Source organism: Micromys minutus (genome assembly GCF_963924665.1).
Source record: "Micromys minutus genome assembly, chromosome: X".
Taxonomy (NCBI): domain Eukaryota; kingdom Metazoa; phylum Chordata; class Mammalia; order Rodentia; family Muridae; genus Micromys; species Micromys minutus.
In genome coordinates this window covers 11304110-11328113 of record NC_137970.1, presented here as the reverse complement: position 1 = coordinate 11328113, position 24004 = coordinate 11304110, and the positions used below count along the sequence as shown (strand labels likewise).

The 24004-nt window shown below is 50.1% G+C and overlaps 1 protein-coding gene across 1 annotated transcript in view; it reads right to left on the bottom strand.

Annotated features, from left to right (window-relative positions):
• The window catches only part of BCOR (BCL6 corepressor), a 117191-nt gene extending 99514 nt beyond the window's left edge, over positions 1–17677 (bottom strand). The window contains exon 1 of the mRNA XM_080911051.1: positions 17532–17677. The gene's annotated coding sequence lies outside the window, so the exon portion shown is untranslated. The remainder of the gene's footprint in view (positions 1–17531) is intronic.
• Between the last annotated feature and the right edge of the window lie 6327 nt (positions 17678–24004).

The window sequence follows — 24004 nt, the reverse complement described above, 5'->3', positions numbered from 1 at the left end:
GGTGACAGGCAACAATTACAAAAGGTAATAGGCAAGCTTTTCTGGGTACTTACCCCCCCACACACACACACACCTGCGCCAGCCTCTCCCTGGTGTGTGTGTGTTGGGGTGGAATGTGGTGGGGGGGTGTCCTGACCTCTCAACTTTACTCAGAATGTGCAGCTTTCGTCAAAGCCATTTCTAGTCATTTGGACCTAAGGTTTCTAGGAGGAAGGCAGCCCACTTCGAAGACAGAGCAAACGTGTGTGTGCGAGGTTGGGGGTGGGGGGGGGCCTCGCTTATTCTGGAGCTTTGACTAGATAATACTATGGATTCTCCAAGACATTCTTGGTGACTTCAACGGCTCTGGGGGGGGGGTGTCTCATAAAGGGTTGCTAGGAATATTATGAAATTGTTCTCCAAGGTTGGGGGAAAAAATGCCTGGGGTGTGAGGCCTGCTCCTCTGTCCACCGTGCAGAAGCTGGAAGCCAGCCTCACACTCCTTGTTCCTGGGAGTCTGGGCCCTACCTCCTGATACCAGGAGGTCCTCGGCAGACTGGGAGTCTGAGAAAGTAGTCTGCTGTGACGTTGTGCACCAGGGCTGTCTAAAGAAGTGGAGGAACTGCGCCCCTGGGTCGCTCCCGCCCGAGGAGGTGCGGCTTCCCGCCCAGGGACAGCGCACGCGGCGGCGCCGGCCTGGGGACTGCAGCCACCTCTCCCGGGCGCCAGTGGCCCGCGTGGCTGCGCGCCCGCCGCCATCTTGACCGGGAGGCGCAGGCCGTGCTGCCCCCGGCGGTGGCTCCACAGAGCCACAGGCTTTGTCGGAAGGGAGCTGGCGACAGTCCATAAGCTCCCGAAGCGTGCCGCCTGTGCTCCCTCTGGAACCCCCCCTCACTGTGGCCACGTGGACCCTCTTCCTACAGGCGACAGAAGAGCTGAGACCCTCAGGGAAGTCGCAGCTTACTAACTTCTCTCCCCGAGTCGCCAGTGCGGGTTTTAATTCCGACTAACCGGCTCTTGTTCTCCCATTGCGATGGCCAGCACTTTAGCAACTCTGAACACAGTGCTTGGTCCCCATGGCCCGGAACTTGGGCCTCTGTCCTCAAAGGCAGTGGGCCATGTGGGCTGGTGAGGCCTGCAGCGCAGTCCCTAGCATTCAAGGGTTTTCCAGACTAAGCTCTTTCAGGACAAGACAGGATATGAAAGTTACCACTGTTTATAAGAGCTTTGGATTGGAGAAGGATGTAACTTTGTGTCCGTTTTTTAAAGATATAAAATGCATGGAAGGAAAACTTGCTGAGGACTTAGGAGAATACAGAAGTGCAAAGGTGAATTTTTTAAAAAGACACCTTGGGTCTTCTAGCAATTTACAATTTTAGTGGAAAGGCAGAATTGCAAATGTCTAGACGGGAATAAAAGGACTGTGAAATCGACATAAATAAAAAGAAAGTGAAATCGACGTAAATCAAAGGCCTGGGGGAAGGATCCATTAATTACTTTTTAAATCGCCTTTAGGGGGAAGGACAAGAATTTATAAACAGTAATCAGGGTGTGGTGGCACCCAGTACTCCTAGGAGGCAGAGGCAGGCAGGGCTCTCTGAGTTTGAGGATAGCCTCATCTATAGTACGAAATGAGTTCCAGTAAATCCAGCGCTACACGGAGAAACCCTGTCTAGAAAATACACATGCATATATATAAACTTTACTAACAGAGGATAGTTTCAGAGATTAACAGTTATTACTCCAGAAAGGCTGCTGTTTAGGAAAAAGAATTCCCAGTCACCATGATGGAACTGATGTTCATTCAACAGACTACCACAGTCAACTTGCTCAAAGTTCTTGTGCAGGGGTGAGGGTAGTGTGTGGGATAAGGGTGTCCACAGTGTAGGAGGAGACAGGCAAGCAGCCTGGGGGTGTGGCTCAGAGATACAAAGGTTGCCTAGCATGTAAGAAGCCTTGAGTACCATTCTCAGCACAGAGGGGGAGGCCAAAGAACACACACACACACACAAAAAGGGGGGAACCCATGAATGCTCTTGGTCTATGTATTTCTATTTCTGGTTTTAAGGGCAGATTAGGCAGGTAAATTTAATTTTGTCTTTCTATGGAGAGAATCCGTTACAGATGTACGGCTGAATACGTTTCCTTTCAAAATTGTGTTCATTTGTGTGTAGTGAAGTTTCTGGGGCCCGAACCCAGTGCCTTGTGCATTCCAGGCACTCTGTAAGCTTAGTGTCGCCTGGGGGTTACAGGAAATCCATAAGGAGGTCGAGCTCTGTTGTACCACCTTGTAAGGTCTTATCCTCAACTGCTAAGACCAAGTACACAAAGGCTTGTCGTCATCATCAGCACACCTTAGAGGCCACATGTTCAAGACCAAAGAAACTCTCTGGCATACCCCAAATCATCCCACCTTACTTTCAAAACTACCCTTGCCCTCCTCTACCCCAGATCAGAGGGTAAGAGTAAGAACACCAGAGCCTATAGATGAGAGATGGCAAGAAAGAGAGAGAGAGAGAGAGAGAGAGAAAGAGAGAGAGAGAGAGAGAGAGAGAGAGAAAAGAAACCCAATGTAGGGGCCTGTTCCAAGGAGCTGATTGACACTGGCTTGTAAACTTAGGCTAGTGTACTGTGCTCTTAGGACACCTTTTGCCTGCCATCCTGCCTTATGTCACCTTCTTTTTTATCTTCTTGATCAGAGCCAAGGTGGTGTTCTCCTTTTGGTCTGAGTCTCTAGCCTATTTGTTAACTTTGTTAGAATTAGGAAACGGTACCCATGAATTCCAGCTCACATTCTCTGGCTTGGCTGGGGATCTTTGTGAGGTACTCACGCTACACAGCCTGAGAAGATAACCCCTGCCTGAGAAGCCAAGTGCCTCTTAGCTCTGACCCATAAGGTTCCTGCTAAATCTGAGTTTCTTTTGCTTCCACTGTAAGAACTAAGCTAGTAGACCCTGGTCACCTTAAGGAAGCTGTGGAAAACCAGATACATATTGTCAAGTGCTAGCAAGGACAACAAAGGGGGAATCAGGAGTCACCTATGGCTTCTTTACTTAGTAGGGACTTTATCTTCCACTCAGATCTAAAACGTGAGCAGCAAAAGGTGCACCCCAAATTCTTGCTGAAAATGTTATTTTTATTAGGGTGAGAGGGATGGCTCAGTAGTTAAGAGCAGTGGTTGCCTCTCTAGAAGGCCTGGGTTCGAATCCCAGTATTCACATGGCTGCTCATGGTCATTTGTATCTGCAGTCCCAGGGGCTCCAACCTCCCTCTTATGGCCTATGCAGGTGCACCTTGCACACGGTATACAAACATACATTCAGGCAAAATACCCATACACATAATTTTTTTTAATGTATCTTTTCTAAGGAAAGAGACAACAGCCCAGAGAGAACTTTTGGATGTTCAAAAATGGGGGAGGGGGATAATTCTCATTTGAAATTTAGGGAAGGTATGTCATCGTAAGGGAGCCAGAGAAAATAATAACCACAGATTCCAAAGCCAGACAAAATCATGTTTTTCCAGCACATTTTTATCTCTGTCTCCTAGTCAGAGCCACAATGAAACAGCAGATCAAAGGCAGAGGCAAATACAATTATGCTGCCTGTGAAACCCCTAGCATGAAATTAGAAGTCAAACTCTCCATTCAGGGGTTAGAGACAAGGATAATGGGAACCTGGGGCCCTGGAGATGTACCCAACCCCTTTCAGTTACAACACTATCCGTGCTGAGTATTTAAAACCACATTGGAGGTGGGGGCACAAACAGTAAGTATTCAATTAATTTCCTGGTTTTTTTTCCCTTTCCACACACAGTTTAGGAAATATGCTGATGCTATTCCTAGCTTTGTACCATAAAGATATGTATATACTGAGGTGTGGGATTATTTGTAAGGCAATCTTGACAATGTTGCTTGGAACAATGGAGAACTGATGCTTCACACTGCACCCCAAATGGCAGGTGAAAGAGAACAGCAGACACGGGCACTCTCGTCCATTACCTAGTTCTCTTTCAATGCTGAAATGCCAAAAAGCTGTCTGACCCACCACCCAATCCTTCCTCCCTCCTTCCCACACTTGACAAGCTCGCAGAGAGAGCTAGCTGTCTTTTGATATTTTCTATTTTTCATAAAATCCATATTTGCCTTATAGCTGCATTTCTTTTTCCCCTGGCCTAATTTTAGCTCTCTGCTTCCCCCTGCCCCCATATATTTTATGAGGCCTCAGGAGGGTATAAGTATCTATTAGAACGTAGACTATTCTGTTTACAGCCACTGCTAATTAAGCTTAGCTCTCAAGAGTGCCTGTCTAAAAAAAACTGTGGGGACAAAAATGGAGATGAGACTGAGGGAAAGATGGTCCAGAGACCAGCCCAACTTGGGATCCATCTTATGGGGGGGCACACCAAGGCCTGACTCCATTACTGATGCTATGGTGTGCTTACAGACAGGAGCCTAGCATAGCTGCCCTCTGAGAGGCCCAACCAGCAGCTGACTGAGACAGAGGCAGACACTTACACCCAACCATTGGACTGAAGTCGGGGACCCCTGTGGTTGAATCAGGGAAAAGCTGGAAGAAACTGAAGGGAAGAGTGACCTCATAAGAAGACCAGCAGTTTCAATTTATGCAAATCCCAGAGACTGAGCCACCAACCAAGAAGCATATATGAGCTGGTCCGAGGTCTCCAAGACATATATAGCAGGGGACTGCCTGATCTGGCCCTCCGAGACAGCGGGGAGGAAGAATGGGATGAGGAATTGTGGGAGTGGGGACTGGGAGATGATGCAGAGCTGGATTGTAAAGAAAACAGAGTAAAAGAGTGCTTGCGGAGACCTTCCCCCCCATGGTTACAAGTTCTTTGCTACCGTTCTTGAGGGGTGTAGCATATGTCTTTTCTCCTTGAATTTTCTTGGGCTATGACCCTAATGGCAACTAGTGGCTATGACAGGAGTGACACAGCATGGCCTCTGAAGCCAGGTCTAGTTTCAGCCTTATTTGCTGGAATACTTGTTCTGGTTGGTGTACAAGGTGCTGCTCGGGAATTCTGGGCTATCTCTCACTTTGGTCACCATACTTCGAGGAAGCTCAGGCCTCAAGGGGAGCCTTGAGTTTCTGCTCAGAAAGCTACAAAAGCTAAGCTTTTCCTTCCCTGCACCTAACATGCAGCAGGAGAGAACCATGGCACAGAACCTTGCTAAATCCATGCAGAAAGGGTGGATGACCTAAAAATAAGATGGGGGCCAGCTAGATGGCTCATTCATAGGGAAAAGGTGCTTGCCACCTAACCTAAGGACCCAAATTCCATTCTCTTGACCATAGAAGGAGAAAAAAACAACCCCCGGCAGGCTGACCTTTGACACACACACACACTAAAAAAAAATATAAAAACAGAAGTATTGGTGCCGGGGAGAGGGCTCTGCACATCAAAGAACTGGCCATGCAAACTTGAGGACCTGAGTTCAATCCTTAAAACTCACAGTGGAAGAAGGAAATACACAAAAGCTGTTCTCTTCCTTCACCTACCCAGTGACTATGCGCGCGCACACACACACACACACACACACACACACACACACACAAGTGCCCAGATTATAGGCATATGTGTCTCACAGCATTGCAATCTTCACAACCCCCCTGCAGCATAGTGACCTTTGCCTTCCTGAGAGATTTCACACTCTCTTTCCCCAGAAAGGAGCTTCAGCAAAGACCCTGTTTCTCCCTCATGACCTACATTGGCTACTCAGGCAAGCAGCAGAGAGAGCAAAGTCCTTCCATCAGCTGGTTTGCCTCCTCCACCTATTCTCTGCCTCCCCCACATTTCTCTTGTCTTCTGTAGGATGAAGATGTCTGTCTATGTGGTTCAGAGATAAAAAGGATGGGTAGATAAACGCACATTATGGTATCTTTTTTCCTGGTTCCTTTACAGACCTGTACTTTTTTTATTCCCTGACCCTGACAGTCCGACTTGTGCCACACCCCTGTCAAGTGAGTTTCTATTCACAGGGCCCTCCTGCTGAATCACCCCAAGGGGAGCCTACTCCTTACCCACTCCCCAGGCAGGCAACCCACTGACCTCAGCCTTCAGGCTGGCCTCCTGGGAGAGATTGCAAGACACAGAATCTGAAAGAATAAAGAAGAGAAGGTCTTGTTCACCCCACCCCCACCCCACCCCAAATACCACAAGCATTGGCTAAGGAGCAGGAACAAGAACCATCTGACTCAGGAGGCTGAGGCAGGAGGATCCCTTGATACCAGGAGTTCAAAAGCAACTTGGGTTACCTAGAAAGGTCTTTTCATTGTGGGTGAGGAGTGGATACCAGGAGCTGGCTGAGGGCTAAAGCTCTCACCAGCCAAGTGCTCAGGGCTAGAGTTCAGATCCTCAGAATCCACAGAAATGCCCAGTAGGCCTGAAGGCCCACCTGTAATTCTAGCCCCTCCTAGGGAGAAGATGAAGCAAACTGGCTCTTGAGACTAGCCATATCTGCAAGTTCCGGGCCTCGTTAAGAGACCCTGCTCAGTGAATAACAAATACAAGAAGGTGTGTGTTAGTAGGCTCTTGTCAGACATTCATACGTTTTTGGTTTGATCCCCAGTGCTGAAAGTAAAATACAACCTACAATGGGGGGGAGTGACTGAATTGTAGGTGTCTGGTGAGGACAGGGTTGGGGAGGCTAAGAAACAGGGAGCTGTGGAACAAGCCAGAATTTGGAATGACAATGAGGAGAACCAGGCAGAACCCAACCCTTTCCCTGCCTAATGCCAGGGGGTGGACTTGTCATAGATTAAATGCAATCAGGGGGTCAAGACTGAAGGGACATCTCTTAGACTACAAATACTGGCCACTTTCCTCTGGCAGCCTGGCCTCAGGGCAGGAGTCTCAGTCCCCTGTCTAGAAACTAAGACCGAAGGCTCCCTCCAATTGTTCACAGCTTTGGGGCTGCCTCCCCGTGCCTCTAATGCACACTTGAGGGGGCAGAGATAGTCTCACACTGTACCTCACCTAGAGCTCATGTGGCACAGGGATTACTCCATGAGTCACCATACTTGGTGGATTCACATTTGGCAACAATTTTTCCTTCTCTCCCCTCCTTTTCCTCCTCCTTTTTTGGTGATCCTAGGTACAGTACACTGCCCCCCTCCTCCAACCTCATAAGTGGGCACCAAAGCACCCATTACTAAACCACCAGCCCTAGATGCAATTCTTTCTTCTAATTCAAACCCCAAGCAAGCAAGACTTTGACTCAGCTTGGGACTACTATCCCTGCCCCCCCCCCCACCCCAGACTGAATTCCAAACTCTCAGTCCCAGTCCTCCCTATTCTTCTTGAAGGACAATGGCAAGATATTTACTGAGAGTTTATTATGACCTTCCTAGAACTTCCTGTGCAATTCCTTCATCTCATCTCTTCCCAACCTTGTGAACATAGGCATTCCCATGCCCATTTTACAGATGAAAAAACGGAGGTCCCAGGAGATCAAACACTGGGGCAGAGCTCTTATGTTAAACCTAAACATATCTTGCTTTTTCATCACAGCTGTTGAATTGCCCAAACATTTGAATGGCTTACTTTGTACCAGGGTCTACAAATAAATAAAACAATTGCTGCTTTTGTTGACTTTGGAGTTTAGTAGGGAGTGGTGGCATTGGAGGATGGTTCGAGTACCTCGGAAACTGTTCGGAACACCTCCACCTTACTTTCTAAGCCGCTCACACCTTCAGTGCTAGCTGCTGCCTTCCCTTTTTGCCTGTTTCTTTCAATGAGGTCTGTACCCACACACCTAACAGCAGTCCTGGCACCTCTAACTGACTGGACTGGGTAACTTTCTTGGCCTCAGAGGCAAAAGCTTACACTCTAGCAACTCAGGCTGACTTGGTTGAGAAATGGGTTCAGGGGCCCCACCACTCAGGTTGATAGGCCCTTGCGAGGTTTTCATTGCTGCCTGTTAAGGGCTCCCGGCTTCCTCTGATGAAAGGCGTTTAAGTGCATCTGGTTATGATTACAGGGGAGGAGAAAACCAGGCGATCTCTGGGGCCTTGGACCAGTCATCTGGCTCTGCCTTCCTCCCAGCAGAGCTGGCTGCTGGGGAGGCCAGGAGGCCAGGTGTGGGGGCAGGCAGGAAGCAGAGGCAGTCAAGACCCTCCAACTCTCCAAGACGCCTGACCCAGGCCCCTGGCTTCAGCAAGCGGGATTCCCAGAAACAGGCTGGTGACTCACAAATGCCAGGCTCTTCTGAGAAAGTCAAGCTGGTGCCCACCTCAACCCAACAGCTCTGTACTAATTTCTACCCGCTTCAATCCCGTCCCAAGAACCCAAGTTCCCCTCTGCTCTGGTCCCTCGGAGTACAGCCTTTTGCCTCAAGAGTTTTTGAAAGTGATTTAAAAAGAAGAGGCAAGGAGGAAGCATCCTAAGGAAAACCCGCACACTTTCGAAGTTATATTTTAAAAAGACCACTTCACGTCAACCGGTTTTTTTCCTTTTCAGCTAGTCTGATATAATTCTCCATAAAACAAAAGAATAAACATTAAAACTGTTCCCTCTCACTGTAATAGACAACCATGTTTAAAGAAGGGGAGAGATTAATATGAAAAAATAGGTTGTCCCAAGCCGCAGTGTGTCCCGCACCTGTCTCTAGGAGGATCAGATGGGTTAAACACCCTCTCAGTCCTAGAAACGAAAATGCATTTTCTTCTTCCCGCCCCGATTTAATCCTGCTGCGTGTTATTATTGTCAAGTCTCTTCGCACCACCGTTTCTAAAAAGAAAACCCGTGGGTCTGCACGGCCCTCTGCCGCCTGCTCGGCTTTTATTGTGCACGCAGCCGGGTCTGCGTGGATCCAGCACGTCGTGACAGTCTTGCAGGCGCTCGCGGACACCCTCGGAACGGCATTTCGATCGGAGCTAGGAGCATTGTCTGCCTCAGAGGCCACACACACTCCAAGGGGTTGCAGACCCCTTAGCCAGCCCTTCTCGCAACCCATAATTAGAGATGACCTTTGAGAAAGGCAATTAAAATATGGTAATACTCGATGCGCTTACTTGTTTCCAAAAAGGCAAATACACACAGGTGCTGGCTCTGGCCAGCTCCACCTGGCCGGGCCGGGGAGACTCCTGTGGCTCGTGAATGAACTCTTTCTCCAGAGAAGCCTCAGCTCCCCACTACCTACGCCAGCTAGGGTTCCACCCCCTACTACTTTCTCTTCCCCTCCCCCACCCACGCTTTAGCAGCCCGGAGCTTGCTGACGGCAGCGGGGCTTTGTCATCGCAACGCACACATCGACACGCACACGCACACACCGGGCCACCGCGGGACCGCGGCGGCTGCCGTGTGGTGGCCTTCCTAGTCGCGTTCTCCTCCCCACCCCCTCTTTTAAAGAGCTGCTCGGGACCCTTTCTTTCCATCCTTTCCACGGGCGGTGCTTTGCAACCAGTAGCATTGGGGGGGGGGGCTTCCCTCCGCGTGCGGGGTGGGCAGAGAGGACTCAACCAAAAAAAGGGTAGGGTATGCGGACCCCATGGCTTTGTTTTGCCCCTTGCTCCTGCCCTGAGGTCGCCAAAGCCCTCGCCAAGCTAAAGATCCACTGGCAAATAAGCAGGCGCGTTGGAAAACACCAGCACTTTCCCGAGGACCAAAGCGGACTGGGACCCCCACCCCCGAATTCATTAGGGGTTTGGTCTGGGTGGGGAGCATGCCCCCCGCAGGCTCTCCCTGTCCACAAGTGGCTCTCCTCACCCAGACAAATTGCAGCGTCATTATGGTGGCTCCTGTTGCTTGAGGCCTCAGGGTTGCTTGGGCTTCGCGCGGCACCCCAGTTCTACACTACGCAGAGGGCTGGGGGGAGGGGGAGACAGGGACCGGGGATCCCTGGGGACTGCCTGGAGGAGAAACCACATAGGGCCTTCTTCCCATTCATCCCAGCGGCCTTCCGGGACCATGAGCACGGGGCCAGGGCGGCCTCTCGCCTTTCATTACCGGGCCTACGAAAGCAGCAGCCCAGGCAAATATGTAGCTATTAAAATTAATCGCCCTGCGTTGTCAGCTGAACATAATGCAAATTATTTATGGGCTGTCTGCGCAATATTTATCATCGTGCAGGCTCCAGGCGCTTAGTGCCTTCTGGTCTACCCCGCCCGCCCTGGCCCGCGGAGGCCGAAGATGAACGCAGGCTGCAGCGGCCCTAGGGGAGGTCTGGGCACCCGAATGGGCTTCCCACGACGAGGCTGTGTATCTGTCTGTCTTCCAGGCCCAGAGATTCGCTTTAGTTTCTATGGTACATGGCTAAAAAAAATTTTGGAGGCCTACTACGTGCAAAATTCAGAGGCCTGGTGAAACCACTTTATAGACACTTATGAATCAAACAGACAGGGCGTGAGTCCGAGCGAACAGATGCAGGCAGATAGATCTTCGACTGACTAAATGAATCTAATGAGACCTCAAATCAGTGCCCCAACCTGAGAAACCCAGTATACGACACTGGATTTGCACTGGAAGAAACTATGGGCATTGAGATGGGCCCAACAGATCCGGGCTCAATTGGAACAGGAATTCAGTATCCTCCGAGCCTTAGAACTTGTTTGGTGACCGCGGATAACAGATTAACTGCTAATTGTCGAAATCCGCCAAGCGTTTAGTTTATCGCCGTTGGGGGCCCCTAGGTATTCGTTGCACTTTTAATATGTAAAAACAGCCAGGCAACCTCCAAAACGGCTTTTGTTTCTCTTTCAAATCCAGGGTTCTCGAAAACAGCATCAACACGCCACCCCACCCCCTCTCCAACCTCGCCTTCTGGTATAAAAAACACAAAACAAAACAAAAACCAGGAGGAAAAATAATCTATAGGACAATCCCCCCCTACTGGTCGGCGCTGGCGTAGGGGCTTTTTAACGCAGACTGAGTCGCCCAAGGCTGCCGAGGTAAACAGGCTTTCTGAACCTCGGTTAAATTAATCGCGAAGGGGAAGAGCCTCGGCTGCCAGGCAGGGGGAAGCCTGGAAATTCAGCTTGGGTATCCAGCTTGGGTATCCAGGCGGGAAGGGCTTAGGGTTTAGGGCAGTGAGCTAGAGGCTGGTTAGCCCTAACCAGAGGCAGAGCAGCCAAGGAAGTGAGAGGCAGGCCTGTGGAGTTCAAGCAGAGCCTCTCCACACACCACCTCTAACCCCACCCCGCGCCAAATTAGAGAGGCTGGGTTACTGCTCATCCCAAGTTTTTATCCCCTTTGCACCTGGCCACCACCCCGGGCCAGTAGGGTGGCAGGAATCCGTCAGGGAAGATTTACTGGGCACTCCTCACCTCCCCATTTTGAGTAGCTCTAGGCCTCCAGGAAACACCAGCAGGCCTAACAAAGTCTTTCCTTTCATATTCATTTTAGGCCTAGTCCTCGCCTAGCTTCCTGGTCTTTGCCGGCCACACCTACTTCACCTTGCTGTTCAAATCTGTCAAGCCCTACTTCTGGGACTTAGGGTGTGTGTGTGTGGTGGGTGGGCTACCTACCAGCATCTGCTCTCCAGACTCACATTAGGGGACAAGGCCAGGAAGCTACTTTGAATTTATATTCTTCCGGATTGAAATGTGGTTTAATCCATTTTAAAGGACTTTTTGTTCTCATTAACCTCGAATTCTAATGGTGAATTTTCTTAGAACATTCCACAAAGATTCTCCCATTCTTCAGAAACTTAAAAGTGATGTAGAAGGGGGGAGGGGTTCATAATATGGACGTGTTTTTGGATTGACAGAATCTTCCATATCCTTCGGGGGCGAGCTTAGTTCTACTGTCTTGATTTACAAAGCACTGGTGTTTTCCACGCGTGGGAGAGACCCTGACCACAGTGAAATGGACAGGCCAAGCTGCGTTTGCAAAGCCCTTTCATACTTCCAGCCTCTTAAACCTACCTAAGGTGGACATTCCCACTTCCGGATGAGGAGGCTGCCTCTACCAGCCCCCACGTTTCAAAGTGTTTGTCTTCAATTGAAGTGGTCAGAAGCCAGGTGCAACCCGTCTGCTCCTGTTGATTACCCATCCTACCCCGGGTCAGTGTCATTTGGTTAAAATGCTGCACCCCCTCCCATTTTGTTTTTCTGAAATCTGCTTACCCTTTTCCCGCTTCAAATGATTTCCCGTCACAGCCTAAAAAAATCTCAAGAGATTGTGTCAATTCCGAGTCCTGGTCACGGAGGACTATTTTAAAGTGTTTCTGCAGACAGACCCTCTGGCCCCCGCCGGAAGTGTTTTATGGACCTGTGAGTCCAGTTAATCCCAGGAGGCGAGGAAGGATTAGTCCAGGGTGTGGGAACCCTGTGTTTTTAGGTTATCCTTATGGGATTGGGGGTGGGGGTTAGTGACTCTGGCAATTCGTGCCCTCTCCCCATGAAACTCGAGATTTGAGCCAACGAGGATGGAGGATGGAGACAGGCCCTTCAGCCCCAGCGAGGTGTGGCCTGGGGAGGAGGGGCAGAGTCAGGGACTACAGTGAACTTGGTAGGCAAAGTCGGGAGCACAGTTCTGTGAGCCAACCCACCACCCCAACCCCCGGCCCGGATTTTATCTTTCCAGCCTGCTTGGAAAGCGGGAGAGGTGCCAACCCGGGAAGGAGCCTGAAAGAAACAATCACCAGCGGCTCGTTACTCGTCACGAAAATGGCAGCGGCTCCCCCTGGGTTTCAAGGTTTCCAAGAAAAGTGTTCTCTCCCTTGCCTGGCCAGCCTCGCCAGGGCTCCCACAACCACTAAGCTCTCAAGTGCGCCTAGGCCGCTCAGCCTCTCCGGAGCACGTAGGGATGTCTGTCACGTTGTGGTCAATGTAAGCTGTGCCGGGCAGACCCACTAGCCCTCGTGGGAGACAGGATTTACTCTCCCAACCCCAAATTCAGGCATAGGCCGTACTGGCCAGGTCCCCTATTTTTACTCCAGTGTCACTCCGAAGCGCGGATAGAATAGATCCTCTCCAGCAGCTGCCACTTCTCAGGGGACAAGGGAGTCCATAGGCCTGGCTGTGCGCCCCAGGCTTTAGCAGCGTGTGCACATATGCGTGCTAGGGCGAAGGGCACAGCCTTCCCAGCCTGGACTCTTCGTAGCAAACAATCGCCGCGAGCTTTCGAAGCACCAGAGCGAGCCAGGAAGAGGAAGGGAAAGTGGAGGCCTGAAGCGCGCTTAGAAAGCGTGTTTGTGCTCCCACTTGGGGGAATAGGGAGCTAGCTGGTGGTAATCGGGCCGGGTTGCGGGCGAACAACCCGACCCAGCCGTCCTAACTTAGATTGATTAACTGGGCTCTCCAGTCCCAAGCAGGGGAGCTTAGCCCAGGGCTGGAACCTTAAGTGGAGAGAAGCCGGGAAGCGTCTGGAGGTGCCACTAGGCATCTAGCCAGATCCACCGGAGGAGCCTAGAGGCGCGCCTGGAGACGGGGACCTGCACGAACCAGTCACCACCGCGGGTAGCCATTTACCTAAGCCGCACTGGACCGCTGAAGATAGGCGATAAGGAGTTCCTAAGTAATCGGCTACCTCCAGGCCCTAGTCATCTCCGGCGGACGTGACTGCCGGATGCTAGGTGGGCTAGGGGCCTTTGCACTGCCTCCCTCGGCTCTTTTTGTACTGCAGAGTCGGGGTAGATTCTGTTACCTTAGTCTGGAGCTTTCCCCTGGGGGCGGGAGGGGGGGAGACAGCCAAAGATGTTAGGCATCTCAATCTCACATTTCTCTTTGGTGGGCTGGGATCCAGCTCGTCCCTTAGGGAAAAAAAAAACCCTTAAATAAATCCCATAGGCTCTAGTGTGGGAGAGGCCACACAGCGCTTTCTAGTCAATCCATGGCTTATTTGGAACATTAGAGCTTTGGGCAAGCTGCTTAACAGTTCTGAACCCCAGTGTCGGTACAATTAAGGCAAGAAAAAAAAAGCGGTCTTACTGTCCGCCTCATAATTGAGTGGGTCTGAGGAGAATATGATTCCAATGTGTAAACCGCTCCATATCACATATGCTTGCTAGGGTGTTGTATTCCCTTCCTATGGGTAAGGAGGGGATAGGAAACAGCGCCCCCAGGTTAAAGGCCTCCCCAGGTCTGCTGGGAAGCATATTTGGGCAAAGTGGAAAGTATATTTTTCTTTCTTTCTTTCTTTCTTTCTTTCTTTTTTTCTTTCTTTCTTTCTTTCTTTCTTTCTTTCTTTCTTTCTTTCTTTCTTTCTTTCTTTCTTTTTTCCCACAAGATAGTTAAAGCAAAATGTCCTCAAACCATCTCTTAACTCCTGGACCTTAAAGGCCTGACTTGGTGGTGTGAGAGTGAGTCCCCTTACAGTCTCACTGTGGATCGCAGGTGGGTCTGGCGTTTAAGGCAATCCCCTGCTTCAGTCTCCTGGGTGCTAGGATTGCAAGGAAGAGCGTGCAAGCCCAGGGACAGTGCCCTCTAAGGCATTCATTTAGTCTGGATTACTGTCAAGTTCCGGCCTGGGATCAGACACACCATCTTTCTACTCTCCCAGGGGTCTTTCCAAACACTTCCAGCCCACCTTTCCTCCAAGGCGAGTTTTCAGGATGAGTCAAGGCTACCTTGTTCTTGGAGAGGGTGGGTGTACGGCAAGGCCTCTGCCATCAGTGGACCACATTTTACTGACACCCAAATATAAATAATGTTCATGTGAACAGGACTGGCCAGATTCCTGTTTAGGAAAGGTTCTCCTTACTATGTCTGGCACGGTGGGGAGATACGTGCAGGCAGCAAAGAAGGGCCTCAAGGGTCCAGTACAATTCATAACACAAGGCTGCTTTTTTTTTGTCTTTCTCAAAGACAAGACATTTTTCATAAGTGGCTACAGGCGGTAGACTAATCACTTAAAAGTGCTGGCGGTGGGCTGTGGCTCTTAGTAGATCCTTATCTGAGCTGTGAGTGCCAGGCTGCCAGCCCCGCGGAAGACAAAGAACACAGACACTTCTAAGGTTTGCTGCTGAGAGCCTGGGTCACCTCTGGGGCTTGCCCTGTGCCGTCTCTACCACCTCACCTCCAAGCTGTGGCTGACCTGCCTCTGAAACACTTCCTCAGACCCAAATCAGAATTCCAGTTCTCGAGCGCCACCCGGAGAGTTCACATTTTTCCCCTCCTCGGAGGCCGCTTGGTGCGCAAGTCCGAGGGCGGCGGCCTTGGCAGCAGCATAGATCTGTGGTCTCCTCCTGCCCGCACCCTGCGGCACGTACGCAGGAAAAGAAAGGCAAGAGAGAAACGTGGGTTGTAAAAGCTAAGTACAAACAATCTTGCAGGAGTGTTGCAAGGAAGAGTAAGCGTCAAATAGAAACTATAAAACAGTCTCTTCGGGTTCTATTAATTAAAGGTTCTCGTAGGTGTAACGCAGTGGGGAGCCTTCTACCTTAGGACACATTGTCTGTACCAAGATGATTGGCTTCAGGTCAGATCCTCCATTAGACAGGTTTCATGACAAGTAGATACCAAGGTTCGAATCTACAGATGAACCTATTTTCATCTTTATTTTTAACTGAATCCGTTTGAGTGTGGGGGAGGGGATGTCGCTTGAAATACACACGAAGAATCCGTATTTAACTGGGATAAGTTCCCGTAGCTGTCTAACCACATTTGTTTGGTCCCTGTGAAAATCCACGTTTTCTAGCCTCAAGAGGGGCAGACGGCCCTCATGGCTCCTCCCTCGGCGGTTTCCTGGCGAGGCGCCCATCCTCCTCTAGCACCGGGAACAGAGACAGCCACATTAATACTCCCGGGCAGCCTGTTCTGACCTATACTGTCATTTTTTCCATCGGTCAGGATCAGGCTGGGGTGGGGGTAGCGCTCCTCCGAGGGGCTTTGCACGGATCGTTGGGTTTTCCCCGGCGAACTTAACACGGAGGCAAAAGGGGCAGATGGAAACCAGGCCTCGGCTGGCCGGGCGCGCGTAAGCGCCGCACTCGGCAGCTCGACGCAAAGCCAGGGCTGGATTTTCGAGGCCCGGGCCCGGCGGCTTTCCCCGGGCCGACGGGATCCTCTCTCCAGGCTGAGCTAACGCGTTCTCCTAATTCCGCCCCCAGAGACGGCAGCTGTGCGGCGAGAGGGGAGGGTGGGGGGGAACCCACAACTTTCCCACCAGAAGAGTGAGTGGCGAACAGGAGTGATGAAGGCCCACCCCGATTCCATGCACGTAGCGGCACGGCATCTAATCAGTGTCACAGCCAGAAAGGCGCTTCCGCGGAGGGCGACACCCCCGCCCCTGCCAACCTGCAGGGGTGGGGTGGGGGGATGCAAATGGCGTCTCCTGTTGTCCCAGACTTTGCTCAGCACCCGCTGCCGCGACCATAAACAGACGCTACAGCGGACAGAAGTGTAGTGTCTGGAACACAAACATGCGGGGACCCGGGTGTCCCTCGCGCTCCAGGGTCATAGTTACAGGAGCTAATGCCACAGTCCTAGCTTCGAGACTATTCCCTCCTCCCTCACCTCCGGAAGAGCCACCCTTCCTCAACTGGGCTGTGTGGGGAGGAGTACAGGAAACTTTGCAAGACAACTGTTCTGTGCCTTCGCGAGAGGAACGAGGTGGCTTTCTCGTCCCAGGCTAGCCCACACTACTACACTCTTTCCAGGCCCCAGACCTGAGCATCGTGGACTCCCCTAGAAAAGGGGAGCATACACCAGGGCACTGGAGAATGAGAGCAACACCAAAGTGAGTTCCTAAGGATTCTTGGCAGGTGACCAAGTTTGTGTCCTTAACCCTCCCACGCAAGAATATTACGCGCCACTTTATGCACGTGCGCGGCCCAATCCACCGGCCTCGAAGCTATCTCAAGCTTCAGTGGTGCAAGTGGTTCCTCTCCAGTATCCCCCTCGACCCCCACAATACTGAGGAGGCCCAGAGTGGCTAGCTCTCTCTCCGGGGGAGGGGGTGTGAATTCGTGCGCGCCAACTGGACTAACATCTTGCTAAGCCACCCCTGTCGCCCTCCGGCTCGGGTACCCAGCAGGATGCACGTTCCCCCATGTGTAGTGGGGTGCCCCTGGGACTCAGGCAGGGATGGCTGTTCCGGCCGTTCCGGGATTTGCCTCAGAGAAGAAAACAAGGCCGATGACTGCAAGAGCGGCGCCTCCCTGTTCGGGTCTCAGCCACTCCCGCAATCTCCGCGTGGATCTGGCTCTTGCTAGGAGGGAGCCCCGCTGGCGTCCCTCTGTCCCCCAACTACCCCCGGCCATCGTCCTCCTCCCGCCCGCGCCGCACCACGCGGAGCTCGGAGCACCCTGGCTCCCACACCACCCCCTCCAGAACGCGCGCGCCTGCAGGGCTCGAGCTCCGGGTTCCCCATGTTCCCGGAGCCCCGACTACGCGGCTCCCACCTTGGGCAGCGAAAGCCGCCGCCCCGCGCAACCCTCGCCCCGCCGGGCCCTTGTCTTAGCCCGGCTCCCCCGGCAGCTGCACGGCCACCGCCGCACGTGACCCGCCCCCGTCGCGGCTTCCGCTGAGCTGCCTGTTCCGGAGCACAAACAATTTCAGTTCTGACGCGGGGTCTCTCGGGCCCTGGCGTCTTCTCCTCCCTGCCCCCCCCCCCTTTCCGGGTACGAGAACTCAAAACAACTCGCTGACCTTCGTGGGGGACTAGCTCCGACTTCCACCGACTCCGGCATTCTGTTCAAACCCAGCAGCCTCGGCTTCTAAGATTTCACTCCGCGCCTGGCTGGGAGGAGGGGGTGATGTCTCCGGGAGGGGGTGTCTCAGATCGAAAGAGCCACTTCACGCTCTTTCCCGTCCTCCGAAGTGAGTTTTTAGACTACCCGGCGGCCCTAGGGAAACCCGAGTAGCCGCGCGCAGAGGACCCCTCCCTCTGCACACTCCGCCTTGTCTACAGTGACCCGATTTCCAGGGTCAGCGGCAGAGGGCCTGGCCAGCTTAGGAAATAGCACCAAGCAGTGGTCTGTGGACCGGGGAATCCTGGGGTGAGATAACTGTGGGAATACTAATGTCTCTCGCTTTCATGCTCTGTGCTAGGCAGGGCCTTGCTTGGCAGAGAAGGAAACTGAGGCACGGAGAAAAAAGTAATTGTACTGCTAGTTCAGTTGTCCTGCAAGTCATGTGAGAATGTGAACCTAAGTCTCTCAAAGTGTGGGTTGGTTAAACAGCCTGTGGCAGCAGTCAGTCACCTTGTTACCCAATGTATACACTCATCTAAAAAACCTAGTGTTCACTTGCTACCTATGTATTTGTATGGAGTACTGTGGTTGGCATATAGTAGGCACTCAATAAGTATTGAGAGAATGAGTTTCTGAATAAATGATTGACAAGCTCATTGAAGGCAAGTGACTTTACAGAAAGCACTAACCATTGTTCATCCTAAGAGGATTGTCTTGGTTGAATAAAACCTATAGCTTCCTCCCCTTTCTAGTTTTCCTTTTCCTCTCCCCACCCTGAATGTTTCCAGATAACAGAAAATCTTATTCAAAAATATATTAACCTCCCATCCCTACCCTTGCCTCCACCCCTACCCTGGTCAATCATCCCTGCAAGCAATTGAAGGCACATTAAAAAAGCTGCTGTTGCTTGGTCTCAGACACACACATAGACACATGCACATAGACAGACACACAGAGAGACATACACAGAGACACACACAGAGACATACACAGACACAAAGACACAAACACACACAGACATACACAGATACATACAGACACACAGATACAGACACACACACAGAAACACACAGACACACACACACAGACATACACAGATACACAGACACACACACAGAGAAATACAGACACACACACACAGACATACACAGATACACAGACACACACACAGAGAAACACAAAGACACACAGAGAGATAGATATAGACACACTCAGAGACACACACACAGAGACTTGCACACAGACACACACACAGAAACTCAGACACACACAGAGACACAGAGACAGACACATTCAGAGCCACACTCACAGACTCGCACACAGACACACAGACAGACACATACACAGACATACACAGAAACACACACAGAAACACTGACACACACAGACATACATAGACACACACACAGAGACACAGACACACACACAGACATACACAGAGACACAGATACAGACACAGATACACAGACACACACACAGAAACAGAGACACAGACATACACAGAGACACAGACATACACAGAGACACATACACAAACACACAGAGACAGACACACACAGAGACACAGATACACACACAGAGACAGACACACACAGAGACACATACACAAACACACACAGAGACACAGATACACAAACACACACAGAGACACAGATACACAAACACACAGAGACACACATACAGAGACACACACACAGAAACACAGACAGACACATACACAGACATACACAGAGACACAGACACACTCACACACAGACACACACAGAGACATAGACAGACACACACAGAGACACAGACACACACACACCTTATTTACTGTAAAGATGCTCCATGCTGAGAGACAGGCTGAACAAGGTTCACTTTTAATAGGTGGAGCTGGAAAATCTACTTAAGTGTTGTAGTTCTGTGGCTATTTTATTTTTTGGTTTTATGAGGCTGCCTCACTCTGTATGTAGGTAGCCCCAGGCGGGTCTGAAACTCATGGCAACTCTCCTGCCTCATTGTGCTTAGTGCTGGAATTACAAAGAGGCATGGTCCATCCCTCTGAGCAGTGTGTTTGTTTTATTTTGAGAATCACGTGTGTTTGTGTTCATATTCATGCTAGTGTACACAGAGGTCAGAGGAGTCCTCAGATTGCCTGCCTCTGAGCTGAAGTTCCAGGTGTTTGCGAGCCTTCCAGGGTGGGCACTGGGAACTGAACTCTATGCTGCTGAGCTCTTAGTTGCTGAGCCATCTCTCTAGCCTATGGTTATTTTATTTTATTTAATTAATTCAAGGACCACACTACACAGCTTGCTCCTGAGTGGCAGTCCTCGCCAGCTGAGAGGCCACTCAGTGGGATGACACCTCCCTAATCACATCGATGTTTTCCTCTTCCTTCCGGTGGCCCAAGACAGGGTGCAATTCCAAAGTAGTCTCATATTTAGATAGTGCAGCGAACATATTTTATACATATTTTATACCGTAGCACGCCCCTAAATCTTACCAGTTAACCCTTTCATTCTACCATCTGGTGATCATGAAAGAAGAGCAGGTTTTACTTCTGGTTTTACCTGAACAAAAACCTCCTTTATTTAGCCTTATCCCGCAGGCATGTATGAAACGGAGCAGGGAGTGGGAAAGATGCCTGCTCTGTTTCTGATTATTACTGTAATCCTGCGTCCTCCTCCGAATCTCGCCCTCCCTTTCCACCCCTCCCTCTCCTTCTGACAGTTGTCTATTTTGGCTCATGTTCCTATGATTATTGACCGAGAAATGAAAATGTGTATTTTCTCTCTAAGTTACAACCCAATCTGGATTCCAAGGCTGGGGTTCTGGCTGCCTCTTTTACAGTCTGGTCTGGAATGGCCAAAAGGACCCTGTAACCTCAGCCTGAGGCCTATTCAGCATTGGAAGTGTCCAAAAAATTTTCAACTTCACCAGCTGATAATAGTTGGAAACAGCCTCTCGGAAACTCACTCATCCCTTGAGCAGAACTGACTCCGGTGAGCACTGAACCGAGGTTCGAGATGCTAATTTGATTTATTATCTGTGTACAGCCCGGGGAAGAGAAAGGCTCATAAAAGTGTTCTAGGCTGGTCATTCTGAATGTGAGCGTTTATTTATCTGCAAAGCTGCCGAATGTCCCTGCAGGAAGTCTAGGGGCTCAGCAACCCCTGACTGCACAGACAAAAGTCTCCCCTGCACACAGGGCTGCTTTGATTGTTTCCAAGAGCTTTGTGCTCTCCCTGGGGGAAAAGGAGAGTCACAGAGGCAGTTTTCTTCCTCTTTTCTCACGCTGCAGAGGAAGTGATGTTGTGGAAACAGTAGCATTGACTGGGCCAGCAAACCATGTGGGACAGGAGTTGGGAAGAGCTCCAGGCAAGGTGGTGGCACTCTGACGACTCTACTCTTAGGGAAGTACAGCTCCAAGCCCCAGGAAACTAAAGCTGGCTTTGAGCATGGAGACCTTGGGGTGCATACAGCTGGTGTGAAGCAGGAGAAGCTACTTGGAAATGATTTCCCAGGGACAAGGGTTCCCAAGGTCTTACGGGTGATTCCGAAGCCATTGAGTCTGGTTCTGATTAGGAAGAAACAAAACTGACAGTAGGCTAGGGGGACATTTTATTCACACTTATTTTACAATCTTCTGGGAGTGGGGATGGGAACTGGAGAGATGTCTCAGAAGAGTACTTGCTTCCCAATCATGAGGATGAGAGTTCAGACTCCAGCATCCATCACCATTACAAACCAGGGATCCCACAAATGCAGGAAGATCTTTAAAGCTTTGCTGCCTTCCCGTTGAGCTGATATTCTAGCACCAGGTTAAGGAAAAGACCTTGCCTCAGAGAAATAGGCAGAGTTCCAGAAAGCACAACCAGTGCCCCATGATGTTTCCACATTCCCACACAAATTTGAACACCCACACACACACATGTTTGAATATACTTGACAGGCAGTCAGATCCGTAGACATACCAATAAATTACATTTTTAAAGACTGCTTTTAAAAAAGATCTATTTGTGGTGGGTGGGCTGGTACATTTAATCCAAGCATTCAGGAAGCAGAGGCAGGTAGATCTCTGTGAATTTGAGGTTAGCCTGAGCTACAGAATGAGTTCCAGGACAGCCAGGGCTATACAGAGAAACCCTGTCTCCAAAAAAAAAAAAAAAAAAAAAAAAAAAGATTTATTTATTTTTTTATTTTAGGTGTATGGGTGTTTTACCTGCTTTTATATGACTATGTACTATATGCATGCATGCCTGGTGTCCTCATAGACCAAAAGAGGGTGTTAGATCCTCTGGAACTTGAATTATAATCAATTGTAAACCATCACATGGGTGATAGGAAACAAACTCAGGACCTCTGCAAGAGCAGCCAGTGCTCTTAACTGCTAAGCCATTTCTCTGCAGCTCTAAGTTGGTTTTTAAATGCATTTTATGTGTAGTGCTAAGAAGGAACCCCAGAGCCTTGCCCAGATTAGAAGAACTCTCTATCGCTCTGCAACATGCATCCCTCATTTATTCTTCCTTCATTTATTAGGCATCTGTTAGCTGCTCACGGCACCAGGCCTGTGCGTGCAGTGTTGAGCAAAAGAGACACAGTTCCTGTACTTGCAGGAGATACAGGTATAATGCTGCCATCCAAATCCTTCATGCTCTCCTGCCTTGGAATCTGATCCTCTCTTCAAACTCATCTCCTCCTCCCCCTCTTTTTCTTTGAATTCACTGATGGGGGTGAAAGAACTGGGATACATTTCTCCCTTCTGTGTTTTACTTTATTTTGGTGCCATGGACAGGAGCCAGAGCTTTGTACTTACTACACAAGTACTCCACCACCACCGACCTATGTCCTCAACTCTACTACCAATCCTCCCGTCTCTTTTAAAAAAGAAGTTTTATATTTTAGCATGTGTGTGTGTGTGTTTACAGCATAATACTTATGTGGAGATCAGATGACAACTAAGGGGAGTCAGTTGGTTCTCTCATGTCACGTGAGTCCCAGGCACCAAACAAACTCAGGTTGGCGCCATTACCAGATGAGGCATCTTGCTGCCCCCCCAGACCCTTCATAACAATCCTTCCTCCTCTTCCTCTGCCCTTTACTTTCTCTTCTGCAGCAAGGGCCTAGGGGAAATAGTCACACGTGCCTTTAATCCCAGCATTTGGGAAGCACAAGAAGGTGGATCTCTGAGTTTGAAGTCAACTGGTCTGCATAGAGTGTTCCCAGCCAAGCAGGTTTCATAGGGAGACTCTGTCTTTTATAAAAAGGAGAGGTCATGCTGGCTTGCTCTTGTTTTTATGCAGCCTAGACTGACCTTGAACTTGAAGCAATTCTGCCTCAGTCTCCCAGGAACTGAGACTGTAAATACGACCCATCACACCTATCCTGCCCCACACCCTCATCATTTATTTTATTTTTGTTTTTTGAAACAGGGTTTCTCTATGGAATCCTGGATGTTCTAGAATTTGTTATGTAGACCAGGCTGGCTCAGAAGTCACAGATCCACTCTGCCTCCTGAGTGCTGGGATTAAAGACGTTCAACAGCACTGCTAGGCTCCATGCACCTCTTCTTAACTATAGTACCCACTACTTAGTTACTATATAACCCAAGCTGTCCTAGAATTCTGTGGTATATCCAAGGATGTGTATATCCCAGGATAGTCTCAAATTTGTATCTCTCCATCTTAATTCTCAACCCCTTCTTATTTTTTGTTTGAGGAAGAGTTTTAGGTGCTTTTGGGCATGATTTTTTTTAAGGGAAAGGAATTTTAACCTGGTCAGTGATGAATGCTCAGGCAAAGAACACACCCCTGGGAAACAGCTTCAGAGAACTGGTTGAGTTTATTGGGGGCAGGGAAACGGGCTATATAAACCTTTGGGAGGTGAGTAGGGATACGAGGGTGAGTGTACATCACTGGACTAGGCCAGGGTGCTTGGGATGCTTCATTTGCATGGAAAGAACTTTTAGGTGGACATGACCTTATAAAGGAAAAGGAAGTTTAACCTGACTACCAGGTGCTGTGATTTCCTCTAGTAAGGCAAAAATGGCACAGGGCTATGCGTGCCAGTACATGTAGGTCCAGGGCAGGGAAGTAGCAGTCCTACTTCTGCAGATCTCAGGATGAGATTTCCATCGTTTGGACATGCCGAGACCCCACTCTTACTCCAGGCCTGCTCCTCCCAGACCCATGCTTCCTTGGCCCCAGAGCCACCCAAGATAACTTTACCTATTCATCATTCCTGACAGCAGAGCCCTTGCTTCCCAGTCACCTTTTGTTCAGCCCCACCTCTCAATACTGAGATTGCCTCAAAGGTGTTTCCCATAAAATGTGTGGGCCATATCGAAACTCTTAGCAGGGGATTCAATGCCTGCAACTTGTTCCTGCAGAAGCCTGGTGGTTCTGTTGCTCTAGGCTCTTCTAATCAATTTCCTTCTCTTCCTGCTGT